Here is a 26,818-nt window from a genome sequence, read left to right as displayed (position 1 = left end):
AGCAGGATAAGCGACACACACAGACTCTCGACTCTCAAGCAATACAACTCATAATGGATGTAGGGTATTACGCTCCGGTGGCCCAAACCACTCTAATCCTTGTGTTCTTGTGTTCATCCAAGCGGTCAGGAAAATCCCGAAGCCCCCTCCTCATCTTAGGATCAGGGCAGGTGCACTCCTCCACCCGACCGGAGGATTTCCCCTCTGACATTTGGTGCACCAAGTAGGTGGTCAGGATCCTGAGCCTAACACCTTGATTGATATAACATCCGTCTTACCCACCGGCAAGCGCGGCCGGGGCGAGTCCGCCAACATTTGGCACAAGATGGAGAAGTGACGCCTGTTGGGGCGAAGGCAAACACGCCACCCTTCGCTCGTCGCGCTGCATGGACGAAGACCGCATCTGCAGGCCCCATCGGACAGACCAAGGACGCCGTCCATACGGAGGCCTGTTCGGCCCCCTTCGCTTCGGTAAGACAAGACGAAGGCCCCGTGAAGACCATAGGGCCTCCACCCTCAGAGCAGGGAGAGGCTCATGTGCAATTTGACCCATGTAGCAGGGCCCCGTGTCCGGACGCCACGTGAGCAGTGTGGGTTGGGTCGTGTCTGTAATAAAGTATGTCATAATGACTCGCTCTAACCTCCCCTTGTGGGAATATTCTGGGAATAAACTAGGTAATTGAGGGTCTAAATGTCCTTGACAGGTGTTGGGGACTTGCTCTCAAATGCTATGAATTAAGAACAAGGCAACATAAAATGTTAAATATCAATGCCCTTCGTCCGTCGAAGCATTATCTCCACGAGGATCAAATGAGCTTCGGACGAAGGTCACAAACATAATATTACGAAGGTCTCACCTTCGTAATTAAACTTATAGAGTTAATACAAAGTAAGGTAAAACATGAAACATTAGAGATAAATACGTTAAAAATAAATAACATCGTTCACGTATATTATTATATGAATTTAAGATATTTGAACACAATGATTAGGTACATTTATACCTTTGCCTTGACAAACAATAATTCCCGAGTGATGCGTTAGCAATTACAGGAATGCGTGAACAGTAAAGGAATACTATTCACTATTTATAGGCACAGGACACAACTCATGAAGAATTACAATTATGCCCCTCATAAAAGTTTACAACAATGACTCCGACCTTTGAAGGCTAAAAGGTCATTTTATCTTTAAGTCGGTTCAACCCTTCGTCTTCAGATATGCTGTAGTTCTGAAGCTTCGTGAACGGTATCTTCGGCGTCATGTTCAAGCACTTCAGCTGAAGCTGTTTCTTTTTGCAGGACCTTCGGTGACGAAGCATGGTCCCAACAGTAGCCCCTTCGCGGTGCTAGATCATTTTTCGTAACGAGCTTGATCCGTGAAAAAAATCTCTTAGGCTTCAGAAGCCGAAGGTCCGAAAAACACCTTCCCTGAGCTCGTTGTCGAGAAACGATACAACTTTCGAGCGTGTAGCGGTCCCACCATGCAGGTTCACTGTTCTGGTTTTTGCGGCCCACCGTTCAGCGGGCGCGAGCAACTGTTTGCCTGGTGTAAAAATCCTGACGATTCACCTTCTTACCTGCAACACTATATAAACAGACGGGTAGGTGTGAAGTTACCACGGCATTCATTGCTATTGCACTGTTTTGCTGCCAAAATTTTCAACCATAGCCGAAGCTTGACTTTCGCATTCAAACGAAGCTCCAATTTAGTGTTTGCTTCGTCAGAAGAATAGCTTCGGAAGAGAAGGCTATTATTTTCCAAGAAATTTTTGAAGAAATTCAAAATTAAATGGCCAGAGTGCGCTCTACTGCTAGAGTTGAGCGCGAGGGAGACGAAGCCGAAGGTGTGGAAACTGTTCCTATCTCTGAAGCAATGAAGCGATCTGGATTGATGACATCAGAAGACATCCCTGCTGCTGAAGCAGAACAAGCAGATATTGAGGAGGCTGGTACTGACGATGATTACAATATCGCAGTACCGAGCAAGCCTAGTCACCTGGAGTTCGGAAAGTCGACTATCTCGAAGGCTGATTTCCCAAAGATGGTGAAGTCGGGCTACTTCAGCGAAGATGAGAAAAAGATGATTCGCTTTGGTGGAGAAGAGATTACCCCGAAGCCACAAAAAGATGAAATAGTAATTTTTAAGAGTTTCCTCAAAGCTGGTTTGAGATTTCCTTTGAATAGGATGATTGCCGATGTGCTGAAAAAATTTGGGATCTATTTCCACCAACTAACTCCTAACGCTATTTTTAGGCTTAGTGTTTATATTTGGGCTCTTCGAAGCCAAGCAATGGAGCCATTTGCCGAAGGTTTCTGCCGAGTACACGAGCTACACTACCAAACTAAGGACAGAAAGGATGGGCTACATGAAAATTTTGGTTGTTACAACTTTGCATATCGGAAAACTACAAAATTTCCTGTGATCAGCTATCGAAGCAAGTGGTCGGCAGGCTGGAAATCGGAATGGTTCTACGTCAAAGTTGATGCCGACCAGGAGAAGCTTGTACAGAGTCCGCTTGAACTAATCTTCGGAGAAACCCGACCTCAGTGCAATATGACACCAGAAGGTCCAACCCAAACGGCGTTAGCTGAATTCAGAATTATTGCAGAGCACATTGGCACTAGGGATTTGGTGCAGGAATTTCTGGCTTTCAAAGTATTTCCAACTATGAGGAATGGGCTATGCCGAAGCTTAAAGGAGAGAAGAAAGAGGGGGAGCTTGTCCGACTACCCTATCATTATAAATTCAAGAAATATTTTAAGGCACCCTGCCAAGAATGGCTCAATACCATCAAAATAATGAGTACTGAAATTCTTGGAAATTATTCTAAAAAAGAGGACCAATTGATGACAGCAGCCTTCGGCACCCGGCCGAAACAAAGGCTAAACAGAGTACTTGACACTATAGGCTTTGAATATCCTGACTATGGGCGACTGGGTGGAGATGCTGGCGGCCCGAAGAGAAAAAGAATTGCCAGTGCCGTTGACGAAGAGAGCACCAAAGTGACAAAAAAGAAAAAGGAGATTTCTGAAAAGCTGAGTCCTGAAAAGTTGAGCCCTGAGCCGAAGGTGGCCGCTGCAAGAAAAAGGAAAACTGCATCTCCAGAACCAAAAACGTTGGTTCGAGAAGAAGACACTCCTGCAACGCCTTCTGCTGCCGAAGTAGAAGAGATTATGAAGGTAATGACTGAACCCTTGCCTGTCAAGCAAAGTCCGCTGGCGCCGGAACTGACGAAGTTTTTTCAGAAGGACAAAGCAGCTTCGGCAGAAGAAAGTCCTGCACTGCCGAAAAAACGAAGAATTATTCAAATAGCAGATGTGATTCATCAGACGCCGCCACCGGCAACAGTGTCAAAAATTGCTTTTGTCGAGACCGCTGAATCCGAAGGCGCCACAGCCGAAGCTTCCAGAGTGGAGACCACCGAAGCTGAAACCGGTGACGCCGAAGCTGCTGGGGCCGAAGCTAGGACCACGGAAGGTTCGAATCTGGAAACCACCCTTGAAGTTATTGACAATATTCTCCTGAAAATGGCTGAGGAAGAAGCTGTTGTGGCTGCGGTAACCACTGCAACTGGAAAGGGAAAGGAGCAGATCGATAACACTTTAGAAGAATAAAGTTTTAACTTTCAAGATTTGCTTAGACAAGAGCTAACAGGCGCCAAAAAAGAAGAGTTGAAAAAATATGCCATATCTTGCGGGTATAAGCCAGGGGCTACGCTGTTTGGTGGGGTCAACGAAGGGAAGCTAAGAAGCCTTCGGAACCGCACCGAGGCCAAAGTTGTTAGAACCCTCTCCAAAAGCGTTGGCGTACCGAAACTAGAAGCTGACCTCTGCAGATATCAACGACACCATATCGCCAGAAGCCTGCTCTATGCTAATTTTAAGGTAACAAATTTTATTATTATTATTATTTTATTTATTTTTTAGGTCATTTACTGACGAAGATTGTTTTGGCAGAGTATACTATTGAGTAAGGTTCTGAAAATGCAACAAGATCTCGAAGAAGAGAAGAACAAAACTATCATCAAAGATTTGGAAGAAAAAGTTGAAAATTACGAAGCTGTTCTGAAAAAGAAGGACTTCACCATCCAGGACCTTGAAATCATGACTAAAGAACACGAAGGTGCATTAGAAAAGAAAGACTTTGTTATTCAGTCCATGGAAGGCTCCTTGGCTGAGGTCCAAGCCGAGAATAACAGGTTAAAGAATGAATTGCTCAAACAACTAGAAAAATCTGAGCAGGAAAAGAAACACCTTGAAGCAAGTCTTAAAACTGAGATGGAAAAGAATTCAAATTTGCAAAAATCCTTGAAGGAGCTTTAAGAGAAATGCCTAAGCTTCGGCAGCCGATGCGTGCAGCGGCTGAAGGATGTGTTTCATTCTATTGGAGCCAGCTCTGAAAAATTTACACCTTCAGCTGAAAACTTGCCCAACACATTAGAATATATTGAAGGCGAGGTTGAAGCTCTTGACGAAGTTATTGGTGGCCATGCTGACTTCTGCGCTCTGGTAGCTTCTCGGGGCACAGCTACCGCTTTTCTGAAGGCTGGCTGCACGCATGGAAAAATTGTTAATAGGCCCAACTTCAGCTTATCATCATCAGATCTGATAGATATTCCAAGCCTAGCCCGAAGCATCGGGAATAGATTTATGACCCAGATTTGGGTAAATGGCGGGCGGAAAATGGCGGGTAACGAAGCTCGAAGTCATCTTAAGCCGGTAAGAAGCTTATATTTGTTACTTTTACCTTCTCCTTGAAATTTGCACCTTTCTTATTCTGTTCTTTAATATTCGTAGGATGACAAAGCTGAAGTATAACGAAGCTGAAGCATGACAGAGTTGAAGCTTGATAGTTGCCACAATATTCTTTCCTGCAAAAATTCTGGAGAGAATTTTGTAATATTATTATGGAAAAACTCATGTAAATTTGTACATACCTTGTAATATATTTTGTTTCCGCTATCTGTGTACAATCTGCTTTGTTGTGGTCGAAACCTAAACCCTAAACTTCTTTTTTGAGCCGAAGGCGAAAAACACCTTCCCTTCTTTTCGTACATAACGAAGCATAAAAAATTTTCCTTTTTCGAAGTTTTTCCTCATTGCCGAAACGCCTATCTTTTTTGTGCGATGTGATGATGTGATGATGATTCTATATATGTCTAAATGAATGTTTATGAATGCAAATGACATGATGAAATGTATTGTGGAGATGAATATTGAGAATGATTCAAATCTTTTCACTTTTTAGCTTCATCGTTTACTTTTCAGTGTATCAGCGTTGACTTTTCGCTGTAAGCCTCCCTTAGGAGCTTCTTCGCCTTTTACTTTCAGCGGAATCAGCGTTGACTTTTCGCTGTAAGCCTCCCTTAGGAGCTTCTTCGCCTTTTACTTTCAGCGAAATCAGCGTTGACATTTCGCTGTAAGCTCTGCATTCCCTTAGGAACGACTTTTGAGCTCCTCCCTGTTTTCTTTTCTTTTCCCTTGGCATTTTACATTTACATTTTTTGGGGGATATCACTTTTATAGAACCGAAATAAGGAAAGAAAAATTACATGTTGTGGCCCCATTAAAAACCTTTCTCCCCCTTTGGAAAGGAAAAGGGTGCCACAAAAAAGAATAGAAAAAATTACATCAAATTAAACATAATATCGCCGAAGCTCATCCGCATTCCATGACCTAGGGATGTCGTTGTCGTCCATATCCTTCAATCTATAGGAACCGGGTCTTGACGAAGATACTACCAAAAAAGGTCCTTCCCACTTCAGCTGTAATTTGCCCACTGTCTCAGGGTTAGCTACTCTTCGAAGCACCATATGTCCTGGTTCAATGTTCTTCAGCTTAACCTTTCTGTCACGCCATTTTATTGTTTCGGCTTGATATTTATTGATGTTTTCCACAGCCTGAAGTCTGATCCCTTCTATAGCATCTTTTTCCACAGAGCAATCAGCTTCGTCTTCACCTTCTGCCGAAGTTACCATTCTTATTGATCCTGCTTTGGCCTCTTCCGGGGTTATTGCTTCGTCCCCAAACAATAGTTTGAAAGGTGTAAAGCCTGTTGATCTTGACATGGTTGTGTTATGGCTCCACACCACTTTGATTAACTCATCTGGCCACTTTCCCCTGGGCTGATTGAAGATTGACTTCATTATTCCTGTCATTATGATCCCGTTAGCTCGTTCGACAAGTCCGTTTGACTCCGGATGTCGAACTGATGCAAAATGGATCTTCGTGCCAATTTGATCACAAAATTCTCTGAAAGCTTCAGAATCAAACTGTGTCCCATTATCCACAGTAATGGCCTTCGGCACTCCGAAGCGACAAACAATATTTTGCCAGAAAAACTTTTGAATAGTAACCGAAGTTATTGTGGCTAGCGGCTTTGCCTCAATCCACTTGGAAAAATATTCCACTGCCACTACAACATATCTTAAGTTTCCCTGTGCTGATGGTAATGGACCTAGTAAATCAAAGCCCCACCTTTGCAACGGCCAAGTGGGTTGTATTAATTGAGTTAAAGACGAAGGTTGTTTTTGATCTCTTGCACATTTCTGAAAACCTTCGCACTTTTGGACTAAATCCGCTGCATCCGAAGCTGCCTTCGGCCAATAAAATCCTTGACGAAAAACTTTCCCAAGCAAAGGCCTAGATCCAATCTGAGATTCACACAGGCCTGCGTGTATTTCCTTCATTAATTCTATACCTTCGGGTCTGGATAAACACTTGAGCAATGGGGAACAAACCCCACGCTTGTACAGCTCCCCTTCTATTATGACATATGGTCGAGCTCTTGCTTCTATTCTTTTGTTGTAAGCTTCGTCGTCTGAAAGAAAATTACCCTAAACGAAAGAGATGATTTCAGTTCTCCAATCTTCACTATAGACATGGGATATATTGAGGACCGCTCTTTCAAGAAGCTCGACCGAAGGTGCTTTTATTGTTTCGAAAAATACTTCTGAAGGTAAAGGCAGCCCCTGTGCTGCTGACTTGGCCAATAGATCAGCATATTCGTTTTCTCCACGAGGAATATTTTTAACAGAGAATCCTTCAAAGGAAGCCTCGATCCTTCGGACTGTATCTAGATATTTTTCAAGCTTCGGATCTCTTGCTTTATAGCACTTGTCAACATGACCAGAAATAACTTGGGAATCAGTTTTAAGAATGGCCCTTCTGATCCCCATTGCCTTTAACTTCCGAAAACCCAAGAGCAGAGCTTCGTATTCAGCAATATTGTTTGTACAACTGAAATCAAGTCTTGCCGCATAACAAGTTTTAACTTTGGAAGGTGAAACTAACACAGCAGCTGCTCCTGCTCCGAAGGTTCCCCAAGACCCATCGCAAAACACTGTCCATGCTTCGGCATCTTTATTCATTTCTTCCTCCTGAGCCCCTGGCGTCCAGTCAGCAATGAAGTTTGCCAGCGCTTGGGACTGAATCGAAGATCTGTGGACATAATCAATACAAAATTCATTGAGCTCTGCAGCCCATTTTCCAATCCTTCCAGTAGCTTCTTGGTTTCTCATAATATCCTTCAAAGGTTGTGAAGAAGGAACAATTATGTTGTAAGCTTGAAAATAATGCCGAAGCTTCCTGGAGGCCATCAAAACAGCATACAGTACTTTCTCCAATTCTGTATAATTTTTCTTTGATAAACTAAGAACTTCGGATACAAAATATATTGGGGCCTGCTTCTTGACTTGGCCTTCAAGCTTCTCCTGGACAAGTGCTGCACTTACCGCTGAGTGCGAAGCTGCCACATATAATAACAAAGGAGCCCCTGGCGTTGGTGGAGTTAGTGTTGTTAGATCTATCAAATATTGCTTCAGTTCTTCGAAGGCTCTCTACTGGACTGGTCCCCATTGAAAAACTTCGGCTGACTTCAACACTTCGAAAAATGGTAAATTTCTCTCTGCTGATCTAGATATGAATCTGTTGAGAGATGCCAGCCTTCCTGTCAATCTTTGAGCCCCCTTCTTTGTACTTGGTGGTTCCATTCGAAGTATAGCTTCGATTTTGCTTGGATTAGCCTCAATTCCCTTTGTTGAAACTAGGCAACCAAGAAATTTCCCCTTCTTCACTCCGAAGACACATTTTTCCGGATTCAGCTTTAAACCAGCCTGTCTAAAATTAGCGAAGGTCTCCTGTAGATTAGCAATGTGATTATCTTGCTTCGTGCTTTTTACAATGATATCATCAACATAAGTTAGCACATTCCTGCCTATCTGAGAATGGAGGACCTTCGCTGTCATTCTGCTGAAACTTCCTCCGGCATTCTTAAGCCCCTCAGGCATCCGAAGGTAACAATATGTTCCACTAGGGGTTATGAAGCTGGTTTTCGGTTCATCCTCCTTCTTCATCCAGATTTGGTGATAGCCTGAATAGCAATCCAGCAGACTCATAAGCTCTGATGAAGCTGCTGCATCGACTAAGGAATCTATCCTTGGCAATGGAAACTCGTCCTTCGGACAGGCCTTGTTGAGATCAGTAAAATCGATACACATTCTCCATTTACCATTGGCCTTCTTTACCATAACAATGTTAGCCAACCATTCTGGATATTTTACTTCTCTGATAACTCCGGCACTGAGTCTTTTCACTTTGTTCCGAGGACCTTCGGCCTTGTCATCAGACATCTTCCGAAGCCTTTGCTTTCTTGGTCTGAAGGATGGATCAACATTGAGCGAGTGCTCAATAACATCCCTGTTAACCCCGCAAAGATCATTAGCTGACCAAGCAAAAACATCTTTGTTGTTGAACAAAAACCTTATCAAGGTTTTCTCTTGTTCTTCGGACAGTTGAGATCCCAATAACACCTTCTACTCTGCTATGTCCTCACATAAGAGCATGGGCTTCGGCTGATCAGCCGAAGCAGCTTTTTCCCTTCTGAACTTGTATTGCTCACAAGCTTCAGCTCCATCTATATTATGGATTGCTTTTGAGTCTGTCCAATTTCCTTCGCCCCTTCTGGCAGCTTCCTGACTTCCATGAACAGCAATGGGCCCTTGGTCCAAAGGTATCTTCATGCAAAGATAAGCTGGATGAAGAATTGCTTCGAAGGCATTGAGAGTGCCTCGACCAATGATTGCATTGTAAGGGTATTCCATGTCAACAATATCAAACACAACTTGTTCAGTCCTTGTGTTGTTGATAAATCCGAAGGTCACTGGCATTGTGATTTTGCCGAGTGCTACAATCTGCCTTCCTCCGAAGCCACAAAGGGGATGCGTGGCATCATGAATTTTGTCTTCGAGCTCTTGCATTTGTCTGAAGGCCTTAGCAAATATAATATCAGCTGCGCTGCCTGTATCAACCAAAACATTATGGACCAGGAATCCTTTGATCACACAAGAGATAACCATAGCGTCGTTGTGTGGGTAATCCTTGAGTTGAAGATCCTCTTGAGAGAAGGTAATTGGAATGTGAGACCATCTTGACTTGATGAAGGGTCCCTACACCCCGACATGTTGTACCCTTCTCTGTGCCTCCTTCTTCTGTTTCTTGTTGGCTGGCTCTGAGCATGAACCGCCTGTTATCGGGAGTACCAGCTTCAGAGCCGAAGCGGCTCCGGCTTGAATGTTGGACGAAGCCATCAGCTCAAAAAAGTGGAAGTGAGTTCACCGGAGGTGGGCGCCAATGTTGGGGACTTGCTCTCAAATGCTATGAATTAAGAACAAGGCAACATAAAATGTTAAATATCAATGCCCTTCGTTCGTCGAAGCATTATCTCCACAAGGATCAAATGAGCTTCGGACGAAGGTCACAAACATAATATTACGAAGGTCTCACCTTCGTAATTAAACTTATAGAGTTAATACAAAGTAAGGTAAAACATGAAACATTAGAGATAAATACGTTAAAAATAAATAACATTGTTCACGTATATTATTATATGAATTTAAGATATTTGAACACAATGATTAGGTACATTTATACCTTTGCCTTGACAAACAATAATTCCCGAGTGATGCGTTAGCAATTACAGGAATGCGTGAACAGTAAAGGAATACTGTTCACTATTTATATGCACAGGACACAACTCATGAAGAATTACAATTATGCCCCTCATAAAAGTTTACAACAATGACACAGACCTTTGAAGGCTAAAAGGTCATTTTATCTTTAAGTCGGTTCGACCCTTCGTCTTCGGATATGCTGTAGTTCTGAAGCTTCGTGAACGGTATCTTCGGCGTCATGTTCAAGCAGCTTCAGCTGAAGCTGTTTCTTTTTGCAGGACCTTCGGCGACGAAGCATGGTCCCAACAATAGGGTCGGGCAGACCCTCGAGTACCTATAAATACCCTCGTACTGTGCCAAAGCGCAGCGAGAAATATTGTGGCTTTGACACCCCGTATTAGCATTACAAATCCTTTTCCCCATTTCCTGTTGGATCTACCTGCCCTGAAAGGCAGGTTCCAACATTTGGCGCCCACCGTTCGTGTGACGAAAAAACAACTCGCGATGGCCCCCAAGAGAGCAACCTTGAAGGCTGCCGCATCCATCGACGATGCGGCAAAGGCAGCACTCCTAGCAGAGAAGAAAGGCAAAGCTCTCGCGGACAATGCCCTCAGGAGGCCTTCAAAGATGACGTTGTCAACAGCAAGAGACAGTGCCAGGATAACCCCACCCCCGATGGCACTATGCGCACTTGCAGTTCCGAGGGCGCACCGCAAGCACCACCACCATGCTTCACTCCCCCAGAAGGCGAGGACACCATAGAGGATGGAGAAGTCATAGGCATCTCTACCGAAGACCAGCTAAAGCTATGAGCCCTGCGCATCAAAAACAACCACCTGTAGAAGCAAAAAGAAATACTTGAAGCCAAGCATCAACGAGCCACTATGCAAGCCAAAGTGCGACAGATGATACTAGATGAGGAGCAGAGAGCTCAGGAGCTAGAACAAGAGATCACACTCATGCAAGGAAAAGGCCCACACAACCAGCAACACGGCCCCCTCGAACCGCTAGTGGCTTTCCAGCTCAACACACAGGCCGGAGACCCATTCCACCCACAGCGCGGCCCCATCATCCCTCGAGCTGCCGCTTTCCAGGGAATCAACTATCTCGACGAGCGAAATCCTCTGGCTCCGCAGCTCCATGTATCACCCTGGCCTGCCAACTTTAGGGCCGGTACTTACCCCAAATACAACGGCAGCACCGACCCGGCTCAATACATCATGAGCTACCAAGTCGTCGTGGCATCGTCCGGAGGAGACGACGCCATTATGTCCAAGTCCTTCATCATCGCACTCGAAGGCCCAGCCTTAACTTGGTACACCAGGATATCGCCACTGTCAATCGAGTCCTAGAAGGGACTTCGCAACAAGTTCTTGCTCAATTTCCAAGGATACCAGCCCGACACAGATGCACTGGCCGAGTTATCCCTCTGCAAGCAGCAAGAAAGGGAAACCCTTCGCGAATACTATAGAAAATTCTTGACGCTTAAATCGCAACTACCATTAGTTGACGATCACATAGCAATCCATTATGCCATCATCAGTCTTTAGGCCAGTGTCCTGTACAGTCATTGTATCAGGGGTCCGCCCAAGCACCTATAGGAGCTCTACCAACTATTTGAGAAGTATGCCAGGTCTGAGGAGCTCCATCAGCGCAAAGTCGAATCTCAGAGGTAACCTAAGGACCCTCCACAGTCCAGCAGAACTTGGGTCTGGCCGACGCAGTCAGACTCCGGCAGGGACAATCGAAACTAGCAACAGGTGCACACCATAGCCAATCAGCACCCAACCGGAGAGCCCACACGCCGTCAGGAATAACCCCCCAAGGCCACGACAATAGCGCAAGAGGAAGGGGCAGAGGACGGACCCAGCAACCGCGACGATTCTATTGCTTGTTTCACGGCGAAGACTGCACACATCCAACAAGGGATTATCCGGAGACTAAGGCCACCAAGGACAAAATGGCTAGAGTCCAATCAGCCGACAACCAGCAGGTCATCGCGCACACTTACCACCCCCAACACCACCAACAACCACCCTACCATAACGAGCAAATCTAACAACCCAATCATGCTTATCATCACCATCAAGAGGTGCAGGTTCTACCACCCCCGCCCCCACACCACCCAAATGCTCCACGTCACAACCCCCCACCTCTAGCACCCAAACAAAAAGACTTCACCGAGCCACCATACCGTGGAGTCATCCACATGATCACTAGGGGATCTAGCATGGACTTCGACACCAAGTGACAGAAAAAGGACCACTATCGAAGTGTGAACCACGTCGCTCTCACTGGCCTAGTGGTGCAAACGAAGTGGTCCCATGTGCCGCTCACCTTTGACGCTAGGGATGTCGACTTGCGCAGCGCTCCACACACAGACGCCATGGTAATTAACTACAGGGTAGCAGGATGGGATCTGCACAAAGTGCTGGTCGACAACGGCAATCAGGCCGACATCATTTTTCTGCACGCCTTCGATCGTATGGGAATCAGCCATAGCCTCCTCAAGCCCGCAGATAATCCCCTCTATGGATTCGGCGGCAAGGGCACATTCCCTGTCGGCAAGATAGAGCTCCCCTTGTCATTTGGTGTAGCGCCCAATGCGCAGAGTGAGCAAGTCACGTTTGACATTGTCGACATGGTCTACCCGTACAACGCCATAATGGGGCGTGGCTCAATCAACAAATTTGAGGCGTCCATTCATGGGCTACACCTCTGCATGTAAATCCAAGGCCCACAGGGCGTGATCACTGTCTACGGCGACCAGCAAACAGCACGCAACATTGAGAGATACTTCGTTCTAGGGCAACGAAACGTTCATTGCCTCATAGCAGAGCGCGAAGGCATTGAGAGCCAGCGCCCAGTCAAAGGCAAAAAAAGTCAACGCCCAGCTACAGAGTAACGACGGGACAAAGACAGTACCCCTCGATTCAGCAACCCCAAAGCAAACAGTCATAATCAGTGAAGACCTGACATCGCGAGACGAGGAAAAACTCCTTTCCTGTCTCACCCGTAACAAGGATGTCTTCGCCTGGTTCACCCTCGATCTAGTCAGGGTTAGTCGCTCCATCATCGAGCACAGTCTGGACATTGACCCCTCGGTGTGCCCAAAAAAGCAGCGGCTGCGGAAAATATCCGACAAAAAACGGAGGCAGCCAAGGCCGAAGTGCATCGCCTGTTGGAAGCCAGATTCATCGAACCAATCGCTTACCTGACATGGCTCGCCAACGTTGTAATGGTGCAGAAGAAGAGCGGCAAATGGCGCATGTGCATCGACTTCACGAGCATCAACAAGGCGTGTCCCAAGGACAACTTCCCTTTACCGCGAATCGACAAAATTGTCGACAGCGCAGCAGGCTGCGAAGTCATGTGCCTTCTAGATTGCTTCTCGGGCTACCACCAAATCTACATGAAAGAGGAGGACAAGGCTAGTACTAGCTTCATCACACCCTTCGACACGTACTGCTTCGTATGGATTCCTGAGGGACTCAAGAACGTCGGCTCAACTTTTTCTCGCCTCACCAAGAAGGTCCTCGAAAACCAAGTAGGCCGCAACATCTTCACCTATGTGGACGACATTGTCGTAGCTAGTAAAAGCAAAGAGGACCACCTGACTAACCTCGTAGAGACATTCGCCAACATGCGTGACGCAAGACTACGGCTCAACCCAGAGAAGTGTGTCTTTGGGGTACGTCAGGTAAAAATACTAGGCTACTTGGTATCGCACCGAGGGATCGAAGCCAACCCAACCAAAATCCAAGCAATCATGGACATGGCACCACTGCAATCCACCAAAGACGTCCAGCGACTAACAGGAAGACTAGCGGCCCTGAATAGATTCATTTCCAAGTCCGTCGAACGAAGCCTGCCATTCCTCAAAACATAGCGCGGTGCGAAAGACTTTGTCTGGGGCCCAAAGCACGCAGTGCCTTCGAGTCGTTCAAACAACACCTGTCTGACTTAGCAACCTTGACAAGTCCAGAGCCCTCGCTCCCACTACTTCTCTACATCGCGGCCTCGCACTACGCAGTCAGCGCAGTGCTAGTACAAGAGCAGGACAGAGATGGCAAAAATCAGCAGTGCCCGGTGTACTACGTCTCCGAAGTCCTCACAACTTCCAAATGCAACATGACTGAGCTCGAGAAGATTTCATATGCAGTGGTCATGGCTTCGCACAAGCTGCGACACTATTTCGAGGCATTCAAAGTACAAGTCACTTCGGACAGGGGTCTGGGAAACTGTTCAGGAACCCGGAGGCATCCGCCACAATTGCAATATGGGAAGCGAAACTGTCAGGGTACAACATCATTTTCGAGCCTAGAACAACAATCAAGTCGCAAGTCTTGGTGAAAGTCGCCTAGAGGGGGGTGAATAGGCGAAACCTAAAATTTATAAACTTAAGCACGCACTAAGGTCAGGGGTTAGCGTTAGAATTAAATTCAAGTCCGAAAGAGAGGGGAAAACAAATCAAACAAGAGTCAAGGTGAGGAACACGATAATTTATTTTACCGAGGTTCGGTTCCAAAGAACCTAGTCCCCATTGAGGAGGTCACAAAGACCGGGTCTATTTCAACCCTTTCCCTCTCTCAAACGGTCACATAGACCGAGTGAGCCTTCCCTTAATCACTTGGGTCACTTAGACCCCACAAGGACCACCACAAACTTGGTGTCTCTTGCTTTGCTTACAAATCACTTGAGAAAAGAAATGAGAAAGGAAGAAGGCAATCCAAGTGACAAGAGCAACAAAAGAACACTAAACACCCTCTCACAAGTCCCTAATGGAATTGAGTTGATTTGGAGGCTTGGAGAGGATTTGATCTATTGAATGTGTCTAGGAGTGAAGTCTTTTGCTCTTGCAATAAGTGAGAAGTTCATAATGCTTGGGTGCCAATGAATGAGGTGGTTGTGGGGTATTTGTAGCCTCCCAACCATTTTGTAGCCGTTGGCAAGGGCTGTTGTTGATGGGTGCACCGGACAGTCCGGTGCGCCACCAGACACCCACAGTTCAGTGTCCGGTGCTCCGCCATGTCAGCTAACCGTTAGGGTTCAGAGCTGGTCGACCGTTGGAGCCTTTGTCTTCTTGCGGCACCGGACAGTCTGGTGCCCTCTGACTTGCGCTCTGACTTCTGACTTGCACTGTTCATCGTGGCAGGCGCTTTTGCAGTCGACCGTTGGCGTGAGCTAGCTGTTGCTCCGCTGGCTCACCGGACAGTTCGGTGAATTATAGCGAAGCACGCCTGGCAGAAACCCGAGAGTGGGTGGTTTGCTGGCTGCATCTGCTGGCGCACCGGACACTGTTCGATGTGCCATTTTTCAGCACACTCTAGTTCTTTTACTCCAATTATATTGTGTCCCTAACTTAATTTCTTTCTTGTTTTGTGTTGGACCTTATGCACTTGTAATAGATGAATTCTTGACAAACTAGTTAGTCCATGTGTTTGCGTTGGTCATCAACCACCAAAATTAATTATAGGAAATGGTTAACCCTATCTCCCTTTCAATCTCCCCATTTTTGGTGATTGATGCCAACACAAACCAAAGCAAATAATAAGTGTAGGAATGTAACTAGTTTGCAATTAATATGAATGTGCAAAGGTCACTTGGAATTAAACCAATGAAAGTTTTTATACATATGAATAAGAGTGAATGGATTGACTTTTCTTTCATTTAACATTTTGGACCACATATGCACCACTTGTTTTGTTTTTGCAAATCTTGTGGAAATCCTTTCAAAAAACTTTTGCAAATAATCAAAGGTATAGGAATATGATTGCAAGAAGCATTTTTAGATTTTGAAATTCCTCCCCCTGTCTCAAATGCTTTTCCTTTGACTACATAAAAACTCCCCCTGAAGAAATTATCCCCTTAGCTTTCAAGAGGGTTTTTGAAATGATTTCCCTTTTTGGAATAGATATGGAATTATACCAATTGAAATTTTTACACTTAGCAAATTTTGAAACCAAAGAAGATACCAATTGAAAATTTTAAATGGTGTGGTGCGGTCCTTTTGCTTTGGGCTTAATACTTTCTCCCCCTTTGGCATTAATCGCCAAAAAGGGAGAATTTGAGAGTCCTTTATATTTTCTCCCCATTGGTAATTGGAAATATGAGTGAAAGATCATACCAATTGAGATTCACATGAGTAGCAGCAAAGGGTGCGTGATACTGTCAGAGTTGGAGTGGAAGCCTTGTCTTTGTCGAATACTCCATTTCCCTTTCAATCTACGACTAAGTATAGAAATATACTTGAAAGCACATTAGTCGTAGCCTTGGTACAAGAATAATAAGAAATATGCATTTGTACCAAATGAAAGAGATATGATCAAAGGTATATAATTTGAGCTATATGTGCAATGTTTCAATCAAAATTCTGATAATCAAGTATATTTAGCTCATTCCTAAGTTTGCTAAAAGTCTTTTCATCTAGTGGCTTGGTAAATATATCGGCTAATTGGTTATGGGTGTTCACATAAGCTATTTCGATTCCCCCTTTTGTTGGTGATCTCTCAGAAAGTGGTACCGGATGTCTATGTGCTTAGTGCGGCTGTGTTCAACGGGATTATCCGCCATGCGGATTGCACTCTCATTATCACATAGGAGAGGGACTTTGATCAATTTGTAGCCATAGTCCTTAAGGGTTTGCCTCATCCAAAGCAATTGCGCACAACAAAGGCTTGCGGCAATGTACTCGGCTTCGGCGGTAGAAAGAGCTACTGAATTTTGTTTCTTTGAAGCCCATGACACCAGGGATCTCCCTAGAAACTGACAAGTCCCTGATGTGCTCTTCCTATCAATTTTACATCTGGCATAGTCGGCATCGGAATACCTAATTAGATCAAAGGTAGATCCCTTGGGTATCAAAGCCCAAACTTAGAAGTGTAAACTTAATACCGCATGATTCTATTTACGACCCTAAGGTGAACTTCCTTAGGATTTGCCTGAAATCTTGCACACATGCATATAGAAAGCGTAATATCCGGTCGAGAAGCACATAAATAGAGTAAAGATCCTATCATCGACCGGTATACCTTTTGATCTACGGATTTACCTCCGTGTCGAGGTCGAGATGCCCATTTGTTCCCATGGGTGTCTTGATGGGTTTTCCATTCTTCATCCCAAACTTCTTAAGTGTATCTTGGATGTACTTGGTTTCGGTAATGAAGGTGCCCTCTTGGAGTTGCTTTATTTGAAATCCAAGAAAATACTTCAACTCCCCCATCATAGACATATCGAATTTCTGTACCATGATCCTACTAAATTCTTCACAAGTTGACTTGTTAGTAGACCCAAATATAATGTCATCAACATAAATTTGGCATATAAACAAGTCTTTTGCAACAGTTTTAGTAAAGATAGTAGGGTCGACTTTTCCAACTTTGAAGCCATTAGTGATAAGAAAATCTCGCAGGCATTCATAGCATGCTCTTGGGGCTTGCTTGAGCCCATAAAGCGCCTTTGAGAGTTTATAAACATGGTTAGGGTACTCACTATCTTCAAAGCTGGGAGGTTGCTCAACATAGACCTCTTCCTTGATAGGTCCTTTGAGGAAGGCACTTTTCACGTCCATTTGATAAAGCTTAAAGCCATGGTAAGTAGCATAGGAAAGTAATATTCGAATTGACTCAAGCCTAGCTACGGGTGCATAAGTTTCATCAAAGTCCAAACCTTTGACTTGTGAATAACCTTTGGCCACAAGTCAGGCTTTGTTTCTTGTCACCACACCATGCTCATCTTGCTTGTTGCGGAATACCCATTTGGTACCTACAACATTTTGATTAGGACGTGGAACTAAATGCCATACCTCATTCCTCGTGAAGTTGTTGAGCTCCTATTGCATAGCCACCACCCAGTCCGGATCTCTTAGTGCATCCTCTATCCTGTATGGCTCAATAGAGGAAACAAAAGAGTAATTTTTCACAGAAATGAGCAACTCGAGATCTAGTGGTTACCCCCTTATGAATGTCACCAAGGATGGAGTTGACGGGGTGATCTCGTTGAATTGCTTAGTGGACTCTTGGATGTGGCAGTCTTTGATCCCTTATTTCTTGATCATCTTCTTTGTCTTGATTATCTTCATCTCCCCTTGATCAATGTCCTCCTCTTGAGGTGGCTCATCCTCTTGATCTTCATCTTCATCATCTTGAGCCTAATCCTCATCTTGGGTTGGTGGAGATGCTTGGTTGGAGGATGACGATTGATCGTGTGCTTGTGTGGGCTCTTCGGATTCCTTAGGACACACATCCCCAATGGACATGTTCCTTAGTGCGACGCACGGAGCCTCTTCATCATCTAGCTCATCAAGATCAACTTGCTCCACTTGGGAGCCATTAGTCTCATCAAACACAATGTCACAAGAAACCTCAACTAATCTAGTGGATTTGTTGAAGACTCTATATGCCCTTGTGTTTGAGTCATATCCTAGTAAAAAGCCTTCTACAGCCTTAGGAGCAAATTTAGAACTTCTAACTTTCTTAATAAGAATAAAGCATTTACTCCTAAAGACTCTAAAATATGAAACATTGGGCTTTTTACCCGTTAGGAGTTCATATGATGCCTTCTTGAGGTTTCGGTGAAGGTAGAGCCGGTTGATGGAGTAGCAAGCGGTGTTGATTGCTTCTGCCCAAAACCGGTCAGGAGTCTTGTATTCATCAAGCATGGTTCTTGCCATGTCCAGTAGAGTTCTATTCTTTCTCTCCACTACACCATTTTGTTGAGGTGTGTAGGGAGAAGAGAACTCATGCTTGATCCCCTCTTCCTCAAGAAAACCTTCAATTTGAGAATTCTTGAACTCCGTCCCATTATCGCTTCTAATCTTCTTGATTCTCAAGCCGAACTCATTTTGAGCCCGTCTTAAGAATTTCTTTAAAGTCTCTTGGGTTTGAGATTTTTCCTGCAAAAAGAATACCCAAGCGAAGCGAGAATAGTCATCCACAATAACTAGACAGTACTTACTCCCGCCGATGCTTATATAAGTGATCGGGCCGAATAGATCCATGTGTAGTAGCTCGAGTGGCCTGTCAGTCGTCATGATGTTTGTTGGGGGCCTTCCTCTTCCGAAGGTCCTCAAAGACTTAATTAAATGTTTTTAGTATAACATAGACTGTTATAGGAGGCTTCGGCTTTGAGATGAAGGTGTGTGTGATATGAAGGTGCGGTCTGAAGGAAGGACAAATGAGCTCTGAAGCTGCGGCTGAAGGAGCTTCGGCTTAGCACGATGACGATGGTGAAAGATGGAACCGACCTAAAGGAAAAAATACTGCTTAGTCCTCGACAACTTGCCTTATGGTCAATAGAAAATGTCAAGGACATGAATGTAATTTTGCCTAGGTTGCGTCCCGCGCCTATAAATAGATGAACAGTAACACCATACTGTTCACACGTCATTGTAATCACTCCCGCGTCTCTTACATTATCACCTTTTGTCAAGCCAAAGGTATCAATGAAATATAAAGATTATGAGCATTTGTTCATGTTTATAAAATGAAATGAGAATGTAAATAATCTATTTCTATGTTGCCATAATTTACATTCTTATATGTTTTATGTTTCTTTATTTATTTATATTCATTTACCGAGATGATGAAGGTGCGTCCTTCATGACCTTCGTCCAAAAATCATTATATACAAAGGGAAATAATGTTTCGAAGGACGAAGGTCCTTATCCATTAACAATTGTGTTGCCTTGTTCTTGGTGTATAGTATTCGAGAGCAAGGACCAACATTGGCGCCCACCTCCGGTAATCTCATTCGACCACCTTCGGCAAGCATTGACCTTCGTCATGCCGCCGAAGAAAACAGCAGCGCTAGGGGCTGCACTGCAGCCACTGGACACTAATCAGGAGACGCTACGCGAAGCTAGGAGCCAGAAGAGGAAGGCTACCAGCCCAACACCTCAGGAGGAGGAACTGGACCAAGAGATCAGGGATCTGGAAGCTATCCATCAACAGGTCCAAAAGAAGAGAGAAAAGATGCTTTGGATCGCCAACATCTAGAGGAAGATTGATGAAGCCGCTGGAAAAATGCGTCACCTCACCGAGGACGACAAAGACCGAAGGCCCCAACACATGGAGATTCGTCAAGAAAATCCATACAATGATGATGAATGGTACGGCGACTTTCATCATGGTAATTTTGCTTTTGATGATGCTTCTCCCTTGGCAGCAGAATTGCAGGCTACCCTGTGGCCGCCGTCATACAAGCCACCTCAACTTCCTATGTATGATGGGCACTTAGACCCGAGCAATTCCTAATGAGCTACGAAGCAACCATATCTTCATATGGAGGCAATACTGCAGTCATGGCGAAATCCTTCGTCATGGCAGTTAAAAGCGTAGCTCAAACTTGGTACTCTTCTCTTCGGTTAGGGACAATTACGTCATGGAAGAAGCTAAAAGTCATGCTGGTCACTAGCTTCTAGGGTTTCCAAACGAAACCAGTCACTGCCCAAGCTCTGTTCCAGTGCACATAGGACCAGGAAGAGTACCTCCAGGCGTATGTTCGAAGGTTCCTGGAATTGAGAGCCCAGGAGCCTACAGTGCCCAATGAGATTGTCATTGAGGCCATGATCAAGGGGCTCAGACCAGGACCAATGGTGCAATATTTTGCAAGGAAGCCGACAATGAATACATCAGAGCTGACAATGATTTTTGGCAAAGAAGGGAAGAAGCTTACAGATACTCTGAAATGGCTAGGGGCTTTGGAGGAAGATTCCACCCTAGGCATGTCAGGTCAATCCATAATGCCAACCCAAGTGATGATAGGGGAAGCCAAACCCAAAGGCAGCAGCATAGCTCCCAATCATCAGGGGCGCAACAAAGTTCCTTCAGGCCACCAGCTCCAAGAGGTAGAGGGGGCAGAAGCTTCGGAGGAAGATATGGAGATCAGCCCAAGAGACTGTTTTGTTTGTTCTGTGGCAAAGACAAAAGACACACCACAAGAACGTGCCAATTCACAATTCAGAAGCAGAAAGAGATTGCCGAAGCTAAAGCACGACAGAATCAGCCGAAGCAGGTTCTACATACCGCTTCATGCTATTCTCCCTACGTCCCAGAGTATGTAGGCAATCAATAGCCTACGACTTCTATCGCTTCGGCAAGCCATTCTCAAGCTTCTTGGGCCTAGCTCCCACCACCACCACTGCTAGCACCTACTCTGGTTCGGAGCCAGCAGCCAGAAGGGCATCAGCACGCTCAGCAGTAGTGAGATTTTCGGGAGGAGTCCGAAGCTCGCACAGTCAGTAGCACTGTGCCTGAGTCCAAGCACATTTACTAAAGAATATTCTACCCTGGCGCATCTTTGTTTTTTCCGCCATTTCATTTTCTTGTATGAAAAACAATTCACGAAGGATTAAAGTCCAATTTGATGTAATAATATTGTAGTCACATCGAGTGGGATGCATCCCCTTAACAAGGTTCCGAAGCTATAAAAGTCATTCCTAAGGGAGCGCAGAGTAAGTTCCGAAAGTCGTTCCTAAGGGAGCGCAGAGTAAGTTCCGAAGCTATAAAAGTCGTTCCTAAGGGAGCACAGAGTAAGTTCCAAAGCTCAAAAGTCGTTCCTAAGGGAATGCAGAGCTAAAATACCACCGAAATACAAGGTGAAGAAGCTCGAAAGTCGTCCCTAAGGGGATGCAGTGCTTAAATGCCACCGAAATAGAAGGCGAAGAAGCTCCAAAGTCATTCCTAAGGGGATGTAGAGCTTAAATGCCACCGAAATAGAAGTTGAAGAAGCTCCAAAGTCGTTCCTAATGGGATGCAGAGCTTAAATGCCACCGAAATATAAGGTGCAGAGACTCAAAAGACGTCCCTAAGGGGATGCAGTGTCTGGGAATGTTCCCGTGTGGGTATGTATCTTCGGCATAAACATCATGCTGCATCATATCATCGCATCATTTTGCATAGCATTACATCATACAGCATGTCGCATCAGCAGCAAGATTGTGCAGAAAGAAAGTTGCTTCTTTCAAAATATACGATGAATGAAAAAGTGTGTTGGAGCACAAAGTACACCTTCGGCAATTATAATCTTACACGCCAGGAAAATTTTCGTCGACAATATCATATAACAACTATGTTATAGAAGGCCTTTTTCTTTACGAAGCATGAAAAGAAGGGAATGTGTTTTTTCGCCTAAGGCTAAAAAATGGTATGTACGCAAATTTCATACATCGCAGAGAAATATATTACATTAATACACATACAGATATACAATGTTTAACTCGTGCACGAATATTACATTTCCCAAACGTTACATTTCTCAACTACATCTAAATCTAGTCTTCCTTTAAAATTTTCTCGGCAGCTTCGTTCAGAAGTTTGTTGACAGCTTCGTCAACACCTTCTTTGGCAATTCTTATGGTTTCTAGCGCCATCTTCATGGCTGGATCGGCTTCAGGATCAAAGGGCTCAGGTGGCGGTGAAAGTTCAGCTACAGAAAAAGTAATAAGTTGTTAATCCAAAGCCAGGAAAAAATACTGAAGCTATGAAACAATTAAAATACCTATGCGCCTTGCGCGCTCAGTAGCCTCTTCGGCTCGCTTAGCTTCTTCTCAAGCTTCGTGGGATTCTTTCTCGTTCTTCTTTATAACTTCGTTGGCTAATTCTCGGTCACCTTTCATCCAAACGTTGGAGTAGAATTTCCCGCCCATCATAGTAGCCTCAGCCGAAGGATCCTTCGTGTTTTCTATAGTGAAGACGGCCTCCATCTGGGTTGCAGCTTTAACATGTTCGCAGCCAGATTTTTCTAAAATTGCTGCAGCCCCTCTGGCACCGGCGAAGGCGCAAAATCGCCGCGATCACTAAGTATCTCATCAAAGGCTTCAACTTCTTCGCTGATCCATTCGATGATCCCTTTGAGATTGCCTCTAATAAATTTCTGCTCAGATGAGTAGGCACTCATCCTTGCAAAACTATCTTTCAGTTTCTTAGCACAATCCAAGGATTTTTCGTTGTATCTCCCGAAGCTCATCTACATTCTTTTGCAGTCTTGCGCTAGTCCATTCACTTATTTCTTGTTTCGCTTTGGCCACTTCAAAATCCTCATTCTTTTCCGCAAGTTTTTTCTTTAATCTTTCAATCTCGGCTCTATGGGCTTCGGACTGCGCAGCAAGATTGGCTTCACTAGCCTTAACTTTGTCTATCAAGGAAAGCAGAATTTTATCCTTCTCTGCGGTTTCATTTCTCAGTTTAATAACCTCTGACCAAAGGTTGCCAAGGGCTATTTGGCAGCTTTCGTCCTCAGCATTCTTCGGTGCCCTTAAAGCGTTGCTCAGGATTAAGCCCTACAAAAAAGGGGGAGGAAGAGCATCAGCACAATACTAAAAGATACAAAAATAATCTGTTCACAAGTCAAAACATATATACCTTCATACTATCATAAGCAAGACTGTCTGCGAGGTCATCCTTCGACATAGCAGAGAGGCCAACTTCGAGCTTCGGAAATCCTATATTTCTTGCCATCTCCCGGCAAACACACATTTCCTTGTTGTTCGGGAGGCAATACAGAAAGTCATCTTCGTTGGTGCCATTATACACCAAGGACCCTTTAGGGTACTTCAGTTCCCGGGCATAGTGTTTGGCTTCCGCAATTTCCTCTTCTGACAATTTTTTACCCGAAGCGTGTCGAATAATAAAGTCTAGCTCTTCAGTAGACGCTTCGGGAGTAGGAGATTCATCCTTCTCGGGCGCGTCTTCTTTCTCCAGAACCAGACCGACGTCCGAAGGTCCTTGTTCAGTACTCTGTCCAGTTCCAACAGGCTCTGTTTCAATGGGCACTGAGGGCCCAACTTTGACTTCAACACGAGCTGTAGCAGCTTCGACAATCTCCTTTGCAGGAGCAGGAGTTGATGCCATTGTCGATTCCAAGACTGCGTCCAGCACGCTAGCCATCCTCCTCCTCTTGGGAGTTATTGCAGGAGCCTTGGATACCTTTGGCAATTCTGGCTCTGGTAGCGGGCTCAAGATTTTTGGTAGCCCTGTAGGCTCCCCTAGCTCTAGCTCTTCGGCCGCTTTTCCTTTGGCTTCGGCAGGATGCTTCGGCGCTTTAGCCGACTTGGTTGCAAGAACATTTGGCGCTTCAACACAAGCTGTAGCAGCTCCTGGCTCAGCGGTGGAAGACGTCCCTTCAGCAAGCTTTGGCACCCTGGCTGTTTCAATGTATCTAGGTCGGTGCATCAAAACCTTGATTTTCTTACCCTTCGGCGCAACAGAGATGGCCGAAATAACAATTTTTCTTTTTTTCCCTGCTTTCGCGAGGGATAGCTATAATCTGGGTATACAAAGCTAATAACATCAAAAACTCTATTTAGTCTTTTCTTGCCTCGCCTTCCGAAGGCTAAAGTCATGGCATCATCTTCGGCCCTTGTGTAGGCCCAAGCAACTCATCGCTAGTTGTCTCGACACAGTTTAGCCAGTCATCATTTGGCTCATCAAACTGATCTCTGTACCTAAAGGTATATTTCAGATAAACCAAGCCGCCTTGACTGGACCCGGCAGCAGTCTCCTTCGGCATTTCCTAGTCATTCACAAGAGGCCACACTCTATAGGCTATGTGCTCCTAGACTAGGTCTCTCGTGCCAATAAAGGTGCATACATTGTTCAAAGCCTTCTGCCATGCTTCGATATCGTTTCCAAGAGCAGTAGACGGCCTTCTGATGCCGAAGCAAGACCAAATAGGGCGTTGGATAATCCCCTTTATATCTTCCCTTTCAACCAAGTTATTCTTTACATAAAACCATTCTTCCATCCAGGCCCCTGGTCACCTCTTTCGAAACGTTGGAACTGGATAGCTTACATCAGAACAAGGCACGAAGCCATAACAACCAAAATTATTATGATACTGCTCCTTGCCAGTAGCCTTCGTCTCATACAACAGCTCGTGCATGTTGCAGAAGCATTTTGCACTAGGCTCTAGTCCCTGGCTCCTCACGACCCAAATAAAAATCCTCATCCTGATTATGGCTTCGGGGGTAATTTGATGAAGAAAAATCTCAAAGGTCTTTAGCACTTCAACTAGAAATTTACTCAATGGAAATCGAAGCCCTGCCTTCATGAAGCTCTTGAAAACAACAACTTCGTCTACCTCGGGCGTAGGGGCGGTGCTGTCCCCTCCAGCTCTCACAATGGACATATCACGGAAATATCTCCCTTTCATAGCATCAATCTAACTCTGTTTGATGGATGACTTTCCAAAGGTAGTGTGACTCGGTCGCCAGGGCCGATCTTCAACATCTTCGTTCCCACTTTCCACATCAAAGCTTTCGCTATCACCACAATCTTCAGACAACCCAACTAACATTTCATTGGTAATCTTCTCTATGTTTGTCTTTTCCATAGCCTCATAAAACCCAGCTAGAGCAGGGTCAACAACCTTCTTCTCTTCAGCCATCTAGTAGGCACTTGTGCAAATGCCAAAACTCACAAATCAATCAAAATCTAACAGAGCAGGAAAATCCAAGCTTCACAAAATAGCGCAAGCGATTGAGATGGCACACCAAATGCTATCAATGCGGGTTCCTATTTATATGCCCAACGCATTACAACTTGGTGAGCCCTACATGTCATTGACTTTCGCTATTCTAGCGAAGGGAGGTTCTTTTTTCAGACCTTCGGCTAAAGGCCTTCGTTCACGTCGCAATCTGAATTTGTTAAATACAAAAACAAATTAATACTGTGAGGGGCTACTATTGGGGCCTTCCTCTTCCGAAGGTCCTCAAAAACTTAATTAACATGTTTTTCAGTATGACATAGACTGTTACAGGAGGCTTCGACTTTGAGATAAAGGTGTGTGTGATATGAAGGTGCGGTCTGAAGGAAGGACAAACGAGCTCCGAAGCTGCGGCTGAAGGAGCTTCGGCTTAGCACGATGACGATGGTGAAAGATGGAACCGACCTGAAGGAAAAAAATACTGCTTAGTCCTCGACAGCTTGCCTTATGGTTAATAGAAAATGTCAGGGACATGAATGTAATTTTGCTCGAGCTCCATCCCCTGCCTATAAATAGATGAACAGTAACACCGTACTGTTCACACCGCATTGTAATCGCTCCCGCGTCTCTTACATTATCACCTTCTATCAAGCGAAAGGTATCAATGAAATATAAAGATTATGAGCATTTGTTCATGTTTATAAAATGAAATGAGAATGTATATAATCTATTTCTATTTTGCCATTATATACATTCTTATATGTTTTATGTTTCTTTATTTATTTATATTCATTTACCGAGATGATGAAGGTGCGTCATTCATGACCTTCGTCCAAAAATCATTATATCCAAAGGGAAATAATGTTTCAAAGGACGAAGGTCGTTATCCATTAACAATTGTGTTGCCTTGTTCTTGGTGTATAGTATTCGAGAGCAAGGACCAACAATGTTCTTGTGTGGATGATGAACTCCAACTTGCTTCCCTGCTTGACATGCGCTACAAACCCTGTCTTTCCCAAAATGAACATTGGTTAGTCCTAAAATGTGTTCTCCCATTAGAAGTTTGTGAAGATTCTTCATCCCAACATGGGCAAATCAGCGATGCTAGAGCCAACCCATATTAGTCTTAGCAATTAAGCAAGTGTCAAGTTCAGCTTTGTTATCATTAAAATCAACTAAATATAGCTGACCCTCTAACGCTCCCTTAAATGCTATTGAATCATCACTTCTTCTAAAGATAGTAACACCTATATCAGTAAAAAGACAGTTGTAGCCCATTTTACACAATTGAGAAACTGAAAGCAAGTTGTAATCTAATGAGTCTACAAGAAAAACATTCGAAAGTGAATGGTTAGGGGATATAGCAATTTTACCCAAACCTTTGACCAAACCATGATTTACATCCCCGAATGTGATAGCTCGTTGGGGATCTTCATTTTTCTC

This window comes from Zea mays, chromosome 7, assembly GCF_902167145.1.
Source record: "Zea mays cultivar B73 chromosome 7, Zm-B73-REFERENCE-NAM-5.0, whole genome shotgun sequence".
In the NCBI taxonomy this organism is placed as follows: domain Eukaryota; kingdom Viridiplantae; phylum Streptophyta; class Magnoliopsida; order Poales; family Poaceae; genus Zea; species Zea mays.
The sequence above is the reverse complement of the archived record's forward strand: the minus strand, read 5'-3'. Positions refer to the sequence as shown.